Source organism: Cyprinus carpio, chromosome B3, assembly GCF_018340385.1.
Source record: "Cyprinus carpio isolate SPL01 chromosome B3, ASM1834038v1, whole genome shotgun sequence".
In the NCBI taxonomy this organism is placed as follows: domain Eukaryota; kingdom Metazoa; phylum Chordata; class Actinopteri; order Cypriniformes; family Cyprinidae; genus Cyprinus; species Cyprinus carpio.
The window spans coordinates 8,080,696-8,092,651 of record NC_056599.1 but is presented as its reverse complement, the minus strand read 5'-3'; the positions used below and the strand labels follow the sequence as shown (position 1 = coordinate 8,092,651).

The 11,956-nt window shown below is 34.8% G+C and overlaps 1 long non-coding RNA gene across 1 annotated transcript; it reads right to left on the bottom strand.

Moving 5' to 3' along the window:
• Positions 1-2,954: 2,954 nt before the first annotated feature.
• On the bottom strand, positions 2,955-9,439 carry LOC122136460. Its single transcript, XR_006154140.1, has 3 exons — positions 9,322-9,439; positions 4,841-4,904; positions 2,955-4,766 (listed from the first exon to the last, which is right to left on the bottom strand). It is a non-coding gene; the product is annotated as an uncharacterized LOC122136460 (long non-coding RNA).
• Between the last annotated feature and the right edge of the window lie 2,517 nt (positions 9,440-11,956).

Sequence of the window (11,956 nt, the reverse complement as noted above, 5' to 3'; positions counted from 1 at the left end):
GTTCAGCATTTTCAATTAGCCTACAGCAATTTATTTATTGATCATTTAGCCTACTTTATAGATTAATTTAAGTATTTCTGTTATTTCTACAAATAAATTACTGGGTTTTCACTTTTTAAAAAGAATCTAAAGTAATTATGATCATGAGAAAAAAAAAAAAACTTGGTTCGTGACCAATTAATTTCTTAACTTTTACTTAGGCCTATAATTTTTTAATCACCCTTTCCTTTTGGCATTGACATTAGAATCGCATAGCCTAATTGTTTGTGTGTGTGTGTGTGTGTGTGTGTGTGTGTGTGTGTGTGTGTGTGTGTGTGTGTGTGTGTGTGTGTGTGTGTGTGTGTGTGTGTGTGAACATTGTCAGCTGGCTGTATCAAGTATTTGTATACTAATATTAAAGTTACTTTCATGCATAATTTTTATTGATTAAAAAGAACCTTTAACATCAATTTATGACAATGAACAGCTGATCATTTATCCTGTATAATGGAATTAATTTATTAATTTACAACAAATCTGAAAATGTATACTTGTAGAAATCACTGTTTCAGTGACTTGGTAATTGGTATGATAATCGTAGATGGGGGAAGAAGAAGTCCCAATGTCCATACTGATAAACTATAACACATATTTTTTTTTTTTAGTTTAGCATGCATGGGATCGTCACCCAACATACTATTGTGCGAATCAAATGGACACAATTAAAAATTCAGTTGTAATGGCAAAAAAAGTATAAAGTTACAAAATAATTACAAAAAAGAGGAATCTGAAAGGCAATTCAACACTTTTTAAACAGGAAAACATTATAATAATATAATATAACATAACAATATAACAGCTACAGTGGAGTGAGACTGAATTATTTCACTCAGTTTTAGGTTGTGATGACTTATGAAGTTGTTTTAGAGTATAGTTCTTAGCCTGTGGAATTATTGAATAACAGCTTAAATAACAACTAATTCTGAAAAAAAGTATTTGTTTACACCACTGACCTATAACAGAGAACATTATATATAGATCAGTGGTTTACATTTTGTTTGCTTGTAACTAATTAAGACACAGCTGAATGGGCTGACTAATCTAATTAGAAACCATGACAGCAAACACAGGCAGGGAAAAAAAAAAATGCAAATGAAAACAAAAGTCCAAACTGAATGACACTGTGATAAAATATACTGTACATTGTTTTTTACAAATGAGGATGTTCTTGGAGGTTTTTTCAAGTTTAGCTCACTAACAAATTTGTGTCATTAGGCTTTGTCACCATCTGTGGTCAAGAGGAAAATTAAGGTTCTTACCCTCCTAAAAAAAAGTTCTATAATTATATATATATAATTATATGTGAAAATTAGCAAAGAGATCACATTTCACTATTAGCCTCAAAATAGGCAGGGATAAACAAGATTTATTTTAAACTTTCATAATTAGTTTTAATCCAGTGCAATGTAACGCTTCAGTTAGTATTTTAGTAAAGAGTGTAATGAATAAAAAAACATCAAAAATAAAGGAAATCTATAACTTTTTTCTCTGGTTTTTCCAGGCCTGGGTGTCACAATTTTCAAACTCCCTGATATTTCCAGGTTTCCCATGACTGTGAGGAAAATAAATACAGAAACTACATTCAAAATTACAAATATATGTATTTATTTGTGTAGGAAATGTGGATTTATTTATTTATTTGCCATATTTATTTCTTTTTCATTTTTGCAGGTTTCGTCCTGCATAATAATGGGCCTGACAAAATAAAATACAAAATAATAGTCAGATTTATTTTGTTTGATTTTATTGTATTTATATATATGTATGTCACCGTGATGGAGAAAGTGTGCTTTTGTCTCAGAAAACAATTACACAGCACAAAGAAATCTCTAAGGAACAGTACAGAGAACTAGATATGATATAAATTTGAGCAAATATCTAACTGCTTATTGAAACACAGACTCACCGAATTCTGTTAATACACTCAGATACATGTTGTTGTGTTTTTTCCACAAAATAATAATAAAAAAGTCATCAGAACTTTAAACACAAAGTTGAAGAATGGAAATTAAGTATAACAAAAAAATATATAAAATTATTCAAAACTATGTCATATTTTAGCTTCTTCAAAGTAGACAACCTTATCTAAAATTAGCAGAACTGTACAATTTGCATTTCCTCAAAAACACTTCACAAGGCTTCCACAATGGATGCTTTTTACTCAGTGTTGGGGTTTCTGTGTGCACTGCTGTCCTGTGCTATTTGAATTAAGTTTAAATATCAAAAAATAATAATAAAAAATATTTTTATGAAGAAAGAAAGAAATACATTAACCAAAGTTTGTCTACATAAGACTGCCCCGGCCCAGATTGCACTCCAAAAATAAATGTTCAATCATGCTCATTTCCCAAAATGGCTTAATTATTATACAGAATAAGAAAGTCAACAGTTAAATTGTTTCTAGATCATTTAGGATGATCACATCCTGAGGAAAATGGTGACCAGTTGTAGAATATGAATGAGTGTGGGACACCGAGAACCATCTCAGACAAAGAGGTGTCAGAACTTCATTAACATACAGAGCACAGCTGTTAGGACAGGAGCAACTTCATTTACATTAAGAGTAGTAAAAGTGACGTGACATTCAGCCAAGTATGGTGACCCATACTCCAGAATTAGTGCTCTGCATTTAACCCATCCGAAGTGCACACACACACAGCAGTGAACACACACACACACTGTGAACACCACACCCGGAGCAGTGGGCAGCCATTTTATGCTGCGGCGCCCGGGGAGCAGTTGGGGGTTCGATGCCTTGCTCAAGGGCACCTAAGTCGTGGTATTGAAGGTGGAGAGAGAACTGTACATGCACTCCCCCCACCCACAATTCCTGCAGGCCCGAGACTCGAACTCACAACCCTTCGATTGGGAGTCCGACTCTCTAACCATTAGGCAACAGCCAGGGCAGTAACTGTAGTAAACTGTAACTGTATAAAAGGTTTGAGTTTAGGATGTTCAGGGTTCATTCTGAATCTGCTGAATCCAAAGTGCTGCATGTACTTTGTCACTGCTACACTGCAATAGAAGTTATTCTTCATTAAGATCCTAATGATGGACGTCTTCATCATTTTTTCTTAGGAGCTTATTGTGACGTCTATTGTTACACTTGTTTCACCTTTGTTTCCCGTCCATGTCGTCGTCTTTGTATAGTCCACCTCTGTCAATTTGGGACTGTTATCTATAAACATCAGACCAGAGAGTCTTTCAATCTCTTCAATGTCCAATGGTTTGTACTTTTGTTCTTTGTTATTGGATATCCAAAAACATTCTAAGTCACTTACAGTCCATCCTCATCCTCCACGATTAACACTTTAAAGTAGTGAGTTGGCAGTGCTTCCCATCCTCATAATCAATTTCACTACTGTGAAGCATACAAAAGTTTTCCTCACCCGATTTCTCTTCTTTGTTCAGGTAAAGTGGTCCAGTGTACACATGGACATTACAGACATACTGTTGAATATTTTATCTCGACAGTAAATCTCCAATGTTTCCAGGCGCCTCTGTTTAAGTTCTTATTCTGTGGTGTTATGTTGCTCATCAAATAAGTGTCCTTATAGGCTTCCTGACACCACTTATGATTGGCAGCCGCAGCAAGATGACCTTGATCATAGTCTGGATTCCTTTTCTCAGGATTTTGGAAGTCTGGATCCTTTTGGTCATCTTTAAATTTTGGTTTTTCATAATAAAAGGTAAAGTTTTCTTATTCAGTATTTCATACACCCATTCAGCATGATTTTTCTCTTTGTTGAATAACATGACATAAAATCTGTTTTTCTTAATTTCAGTTTCTTCTGTTTCTTCATCTGTTTCCTGTTTACTTTTCTCAGGAGGTCTATCTATTAGTTTATATAGAGAATGCAAATTTGTTTCTTTTTTCTGTTGAGATTGCTTTATTGCCAAACATTTTTGTGAGTGGGATACGTATGTAGATGGTGTCATCTAATCTACGCTCATTTAATCTACGCTTCCTTGCTCCTGTTTCTCTTTCTGATGCTGCACTGCCATCCGTCCCGGACTGGTCATTGGGAGCACCAGGATCATTCCCACTGGACTGTCTCCTGGGCTGAAATGATGTCCCAGTTTGGCCCTGACTGACACTACCTGTTTGCCCTTGATTTGTTGTTTGTTGCTTATCTCCTCCATCAGCTCCACTGTCTCCAGTTTATCACTGCTTTGAGATGATGTGTCTTCTGAGTTTGGTGTCGTTGCACAGTCTTGTTCATCAGTTGTAACATGACGATTCTTCTGTGCTGCATTTTGTTTACAAGTATCACAAACAAAACTTTTTACCCACCTGAAAAAAGATCACACGAGCCCATTGTTTTTTTCTGTCTGTTTTTTTTACCCATTGTTTTTGTTTCTTTCCAAGCTTGTTTGATATCATCTTCTGGCCAGCAGTTATGATCTTGTGGTTTAATGTCATATTTTTTTTCAATCTCTTTTTTAGCTTTATCTAATTTCTTAAATTCATCAAAAGACAATAACAACTCATTAACTATGTCATCTAAATTGTCATCAGCTGAGTTTCTTTCCCCTTCCTCAAAAGATTCAGGAGGATGCTGCCTCCTAAAAAAGCCAGCACATTCCATCTTGACGCAACAGAGTGACCTAAAGAACAAAAGTTAAGGATCAAATCATTCTTGACTCAATCTTGTAGGCTAGTTACTTCTTCAGGGTCTTCAGCAAGGATCTTCTCTTCAGGTCTGGCTAAAATAATGTGTCCACTTCTGGAAAAAAAAAATTCAAAATTCTCCTTAATTCAGGACTGCAGATTCAGTTAGAGGCAGAAATATACACTCACTTCAACAGGTTTGTGATAAACAGAAGCCTCTGCTGCTCTGATTTTATGCCAGTTCTGTACTGCTCTACACACACACACACACACGCACAAACAGATTTCATTACTAAACAGAACAATTTCAAGACTTTTTATTAATAGTATTATGGGCCTAAATGGCCTAAAGCCAGCTGCCAGATGGCTCCTATAATATGCCCAACTTTTAACATTTATTAAGGGAGAAATAATTGTAGAAATTAAATATGCAATTCTATAACATCCTGCTGAAATGCCTGCCATATGACTATGAGTGGCTTTACAACAGTGTGCAGACACTCTTTCTCAGCGTGTGGTATGAAATGTAACAGTAGGGGGAGTGTGGGAGAGGTTGAAGACCTAAATATCTTGTTTTGAGAGGCTTATAAAGAGTTTTTGTGTTCAGGAAGTGAAGTAGAAAAACGGTTCTAAACACATACCATTATAATGTCATAATTTTCTATAATACACTAGTAAAAACAAGTGCCATTATGAAGTGTTTTTTTTTTTTTTTTTTTTTGGACAACAGTGCAGTTATACCTTATCACAACTGTCTAATATGGAAATGTTTTTATTAGCATTGTACTTGTGCAGTTTTAGATTTAATTGTTTATATTTTTCTGATTTTGGAAAACTGAAACAGGCATTATATTTGATCTGCGTGTTTTTGTAGATTAGCATAAATTTTTTAAATCTATTTTTATTTTTTATTTTTATTTTTAAAATCTGTTTGCCATAGATTTTATAATAAATGTTGTGGGAATTTGTCTTTCTTGGTTTCACAGATTATGTAAAATAAGATGCAAATGATTGTATTATTTCATATTATAATGTAATTTTATCTTATTACTTATGATCAAAAACATCCTATGTGTTTCAAGTCGCTGTGGAAAGTTGATCGTTGTTCATTATAACAGTTATTTATAAAACAGTCTTTATTCTCACATCAGCTATTGATCAGCATTTTATTGTGCTTCACTTGTTCTGTTTTAGAAATTCTTATTTTTTAATAGAATGGAAATAGTAAACTGGAATGGAAATTTATTCAAGGATATTGAATTCTTATGACAGTTTTATTAGTTTTTCTTACTTCTTATTTTTATGCTCTAAATATAACATGAAGCATATACAAATGAAACATGAGATTCTTTGATGTTTTTGTGACTTGAGAAGAAATTCACCACAACAGGAAACAAAATTTGATACATTCACTTTCTGAAAAGTGCCGCAAGAAGGTAAAGCTTACGCATCTTTGTCATCTTTGCTGTCTGTGTCTCCTGTTGTTTGAGTATTTGCTACACAGTAAAAATCAGCAGTGTAATATTTGCAGTGTTAAAAGTTATTGTTAAAATATTAAGTATTAGAATGATCCCATTCTGTATCGTCACCACCAAAGTTTTCTCAGTCCACCAGAAAAGTGTTCACGGCCGTGGGAAGAAAAGGCACAACAGACACAAAATCTGAGTATACATGTACCTTCACTTCAAATCTTTATTGTCTAACACTGAGTATAAAATAAGGATACAATAAGGTTGGTACAGCCCTTTCAACCAATAAGATATAGATTACATATGTGTTGAGTATGAGCCAAAACAACAAGTTAGATGAGGCAACATATGATCAGGAAATACTGGACATATAAGAAATAATACTGGCAGTGGGACTCTTCAGCTTTCAATAAAGGACAAACTAAACTCAGTAAACCTGGGCCTACAGAGGGCCCCCACCATTCTTCACCGATTGAACTCTATGTATCATCTGCACATGCATGTATACATTGACGTAAAGAGATAGAGGACTAGAGAATAGAGAGAGAGAGCACAGATGGGAGGAGGGAGAAAAGCAAGGGGAAAGAAAGGGAGGGCAAGAGTAAAATATGAGATGAGATCACTCACACTCAAACAATAAGAGGAAACATCTCGAAGGGAGTGTACTTTTTTCTAACAGTTATTAATTCCCCAAGAGTTGAATTAACAATCCACAGTGTTAAACAGTACTCATGTTCAGTGTTGTTATTTGGTGTAATTTCACTTTTACACTAAAAGTGCGGAATAAAAAACCCGCCGAATTGTCTGGACTCTGCCCCTCAGTGACTGCGGCCTCCAGAAGCGACGCCATTTTTTTTCTTTGAGCGAACTTAAATATCTTATAATATGTTATATCAACTCATGAATAATCATAACAACAATTATAATACATAATAATACTTACGTATTTGTGGTTATAAGTTTAAGGGTATGATTATTTATAAACACAATGAACACCATATTAATCTACTTCATGTACAGTATAATGGACTGTATCATATCTTGACATTGTTTATTTAGGATCTGCACAGTATCTTACAACAGCTTGTGAGTGGTTAGATGTTGATTTGAGTTAATTGAGTGTTTCCTGTGGAGCTATGTTAATTAAATGATTTGAGCTTAATACTCCAACTGAAATAAAATGCAATGTTTTATATGGTTACATTTTATTTTGATGGTCCCCTTAATCAATCGACTATAAGCAACTTTGCAACTACATGCCAACAAACTCTCATTAGAGTATTAGTATGCTAAAGAATGGTAGAATCTAGTATGGCAGAATAAGCTGACGTACTTGCAAAGACACTTATAGTCAGTTTATCTGTTGGTTGACCATCAAAATAAAGTTTTAGCATATTTTTTAAAGTAGCAGGCATACTAATACTCTAATGACTGCTAGTTGATATGTTAGGGGACACATATTAGGTAAAAAATGTTAGCCGGATAGTGCATTTTTTCATATATTAATTATTTCCTTTTGAATCAGGAGATATGGATGGTAAATGATATGTAGTTGCAGAGTTACTTGTCACAGCTGTCTAAATAATCAAACTGATATTACAATAACAGATATTACAATAAGAATAGTTCAAAGCAAATGTGTCACTTAAAGCAATCGCATGTACCGGGCCGGGTTTCCTGATAAAGATTGATCTTAGCACTTAAGAGCGTTTTCTACGAGTCATTTTACGATTGTTCGTTATTGTTTTACGTGTGTTTCCCAAAAATGCACTTAAAGCAATCGCATGTAGCCATGCTTTAAGTGCTACTTAGGAGTTGCTATCCATTTGTCTAGTGCTGAAATGTCACCTTAGAATGGGGTCGTAACTATAGTAGTGTTTGTACCAGGGTGAAGCAACAGGTGTGGACCTTGGTTGAGTGTAAGCTGTGTATATTATGTTATATATTATTATATATTAATAAAATAAATTATCTAATATATTAATATATATCAAAAAAATATATAAATTATATTATATTGCATTATACGTAGGCTATAATATTATACTTTAAATAATAATAATAATAATAATATAATAATATATTATATAGGCCTATATATATTATACTTGCTGACTTGCACGGAAACCAGCAACCTAAATAAAGTTAAAGGTGCAATTTGTCAATTGTCCTGCAGGTGACCGTGTAACTCTGTCTTCTTACGATGCACTTAGGGCTTTACGATTACTCCAGAGCACTCGTAGATCTACGATGATTTTCAAGTGCTACTTAAGTTACGATGATTTTGGGAAAACAGGCCGTAATATTAAGATCAGTCGTACAATCGTTTTTACGAACTTCTTAGGCTTACGAAGCTTTTGTGAAACTCAGCCATGATATCTGATCTTATGGCTGTTTGAGAGAAAAAAAAAAATATTATTTTTATTATTACTTATAAGTAGTCTTTGACCGCTTTAAGTAAAGTAGCATCAGAAAAATGTATTATAAAACCTATAATACATTATAACTATGAGAAATATAATCCAGTGTAAAAGTTGATGCCATCATATTCGTTGTGTTATAAATCATCTTACTCTTAAAAGCTATTACCACAAATAAAGTAAATAATATAATATAATAAAACTGTTCTCATGAATATTCATGAGATGATACAACATATTATAAGGTTTTTAATTATAATGCCTTAAGAATACCCTTATAATGTATTATAAATATGGGCTTCATAGAAAGTGTTACCAACATTTCTAATAAATCAAAATCAGTTCAGTCCAGTCATTACCTCGGGTAATTCCCATCCCGAATACAATACAATAAAATCCTACAGTATGGGTAGCTTCTTGAAGTCATACAATCCAATACTTTGAGGTCTTTGATCTGATCATCCTTATAGTCTGCACTTTTCTGAACATTTAGTACACTTTTCACCCATTTGAGCCAATTATTTAATCCATCCCACGTTCATCATATATATTCCCACACATTGTATATAATATAATGTATTTGCAATGTACTCCAGTTAAAGTAAAAGTACCCACCTTTGAATCCTTTTAATCATTTACTCTTAAAGTACAAATTTTCCCAAACTGTACTCAAGTAAATGTAACAGAGTAAATTTACTTCGTTACAACCCACCTCTGTTGTTAAGCCATATATTTTATGTGAATTTGTATAATGTTAGCAGAACTTAACTAGAGTTCTTACCTTGTCTGTCTTCTAGAAACACACAGAAAATCATGCAAACATCAGTGTGTTGTATTTGTATTATTAGGTTCCAGGAATGTTTTTTACAGTTCTCAGAAGAAAGACAGTCAAGTCTGTTGTCCAGTAAATGCCTGATGATTGAGGAGTATTTCAGCTGCGACACACTTTGCAAATTTGAGGGCGTCACCGCCAAGATCAGCTCTTGCCCAAAAGTTGTTTACACAGACTGAAACGTCAGTTCCTGTCTAGAATATTTAATATTATGTTATAATTCTGATCAGAAATATCCTATGTGTTTCATGCAGCAGTCATGACCTTTACCATAAACAAACTTTTAGATGGAATCAGAGCAAAAGTCAGATTTTACTCACTCTACAAGACTTTTACAAGTGTTTTTTAAGAAGACATACATCTGTGGAAATGTTAAATGTCATTCATTATAAACAAGACAAAAAGGCAGTCTTTTTGCACTGTATTTTCACAGACTGTAAATCATGTCTTGATTGGTCTTTTATTGCTCTTCACTTGTGCCTTATAGTAAACTTTTATATTCTCACTGTGCCTTGCTGTTTTCACACCCTCTTGTGCTTGTCTACATATCTTGTCTAGTCATTGGAGAACTTGTTTTGTTGGTATATTCCAGTTAAAGAGACAGTGTGACACTTCTTGAGTCATTTTGTTCACAGAATGTATATGCTGGAAAAGAGTTCAGATGGCACCATCAGGACATTTTATTTATTTATTTTATTTTTTGAAAATTTCAAAAATGAACTTTTTATTTTACTTTTTATTTTACTTTTTACATTTTAATTAGTAGTTCCGGAAAACCTTTAATAAAAGACCAAAAATGAAAAATAAATTAGAAAAATACTCACAAAACTGGATTTACACTTCTCAAAAGATATAAATATTATTTTGTTTTTTTTTCCCAATTCAACTTTAAATTATGCAGTAGTCATAGAACATCGTGGATACTTATGGCCTGTTAATGTTTTCATAAAATCTAAGTTTTACATGTCAAACAAAGTTTGTCTATATGGTTTTCTAATTCCTGTACTGATTTTTCATGTTTTCTTATCCAAGCTTTTTTTTACTGAAGAAAATACCAAAACTCTATAAAAAAGTCATGTTTTTGCTGTCATGGTTTTTGAAAGAAAGTGAAAGAAACATTTATTGAGATTTGGATGGAAAAGCAATGTTTCCTTTAGCTTTTACTCACTGGATATAAATGACAAATGAATTTTTTAAACAAACTCACATCCAAACAAATCCAAATGTAAACTACTTTAATGGCATGATTGTGATTGCATGGAGTATTGACAGATGCGAACCAAGATGAAATGGGGGACCCAGGCAAATTAAAAGATGAGGCCCTTCTAAAAGATTATTTTGATAACACTTATAATAGAACATAAATTGTTTATTTTTTTTAAACAAAGTTCTTATTCTTTAACAAAATATCAATCTTCATCTTTATGGCAGAAGATACAATACAATCTTGAAGATTGTAACGAGGACTGACTCGGTTGAGGGTTTAAATCCATGTGCAGAGTTTTATTAAGCACCACAGCACAAACAGAGGCAAACGGAGAGCAGATATCGTGGTCAATAAGCAGGCAAAGGATCGCAAACAATAGCGGTAGTCCAGATAGCAAACACATCCAAATCAGTAATCCAAAAGACGAGGTCAAAGGCAGGCAAAAGACATACACAAGCAAACAATCCGTGACTATGAAATACGCTTGGTAGAGACAGGGTAAACTGGCAATACTTCGCAACAATGCACAAACAACATGGCTTATAACAGGTGCAGGCAGGAAGTGATGAGAGAAGAAGTGGCAGTGTTCAGTATTCGGGAGACGGCTCCCCTCTGGCAGTTGGATGAATGAATGGCGGATGCAGATGTTCCAGAATCCCTCCCCCTATGAACACCTCCAGGTGTTCTCCGAGGCCGTCCCCTTGGTCTGGGTGCAGGACAATAACTCAATACATGACAAAACTCCAGTATCAAATACACCTCTAAAGCATTAAGGGATCTCAATACATGACAAGAGTCCAGTATCCAATGGACCGTGTAAGCATTGCAACTGGCCCCCATGATGCCTGGAATCCAGAATCTCCTTTTACCAAGTAAGCTGGCGCTCCATCAATGTCAAGTGGCGGAGGAGGTTCTCTCTCTCTCAGTAGTGGAGCCGGAAGCAGGGTGGACCGGTTTTCACCAGAGGTACATGAAAAGAGGGAGAGATACGGTAATGAGCAGGAAGTTCTAGCCTGTAAGTTACTGGAATAATCTGTCGTAAAATACGAAATGGGCCTACATTACGTGGGCTGAGCTTCCTGCTGGGGAGCCGCAACCGTAGTTCCAGAGTCGACAACCAGGCCTTCTGGCCCGGCTGATAGTTGGAATGGGGACGCCTCCTGCGGTCTGCATTGATCCTCTGGGCTCTGATCGCCCTTTGCAGCCTCACATGGGCACTGTCCCACACACGTTCACTTCTTCTGACCCAATCGTCCACCGCAGGCACTTCAGAAGGTTCCGCAGACCAAGGGAACATGGGAGGCTGATAACCTAGAACAGACTTGAAGGGGGTGAGTCCTGTAGATGAATGAGTGAGTGAGTGAGTTCTGTGCATAT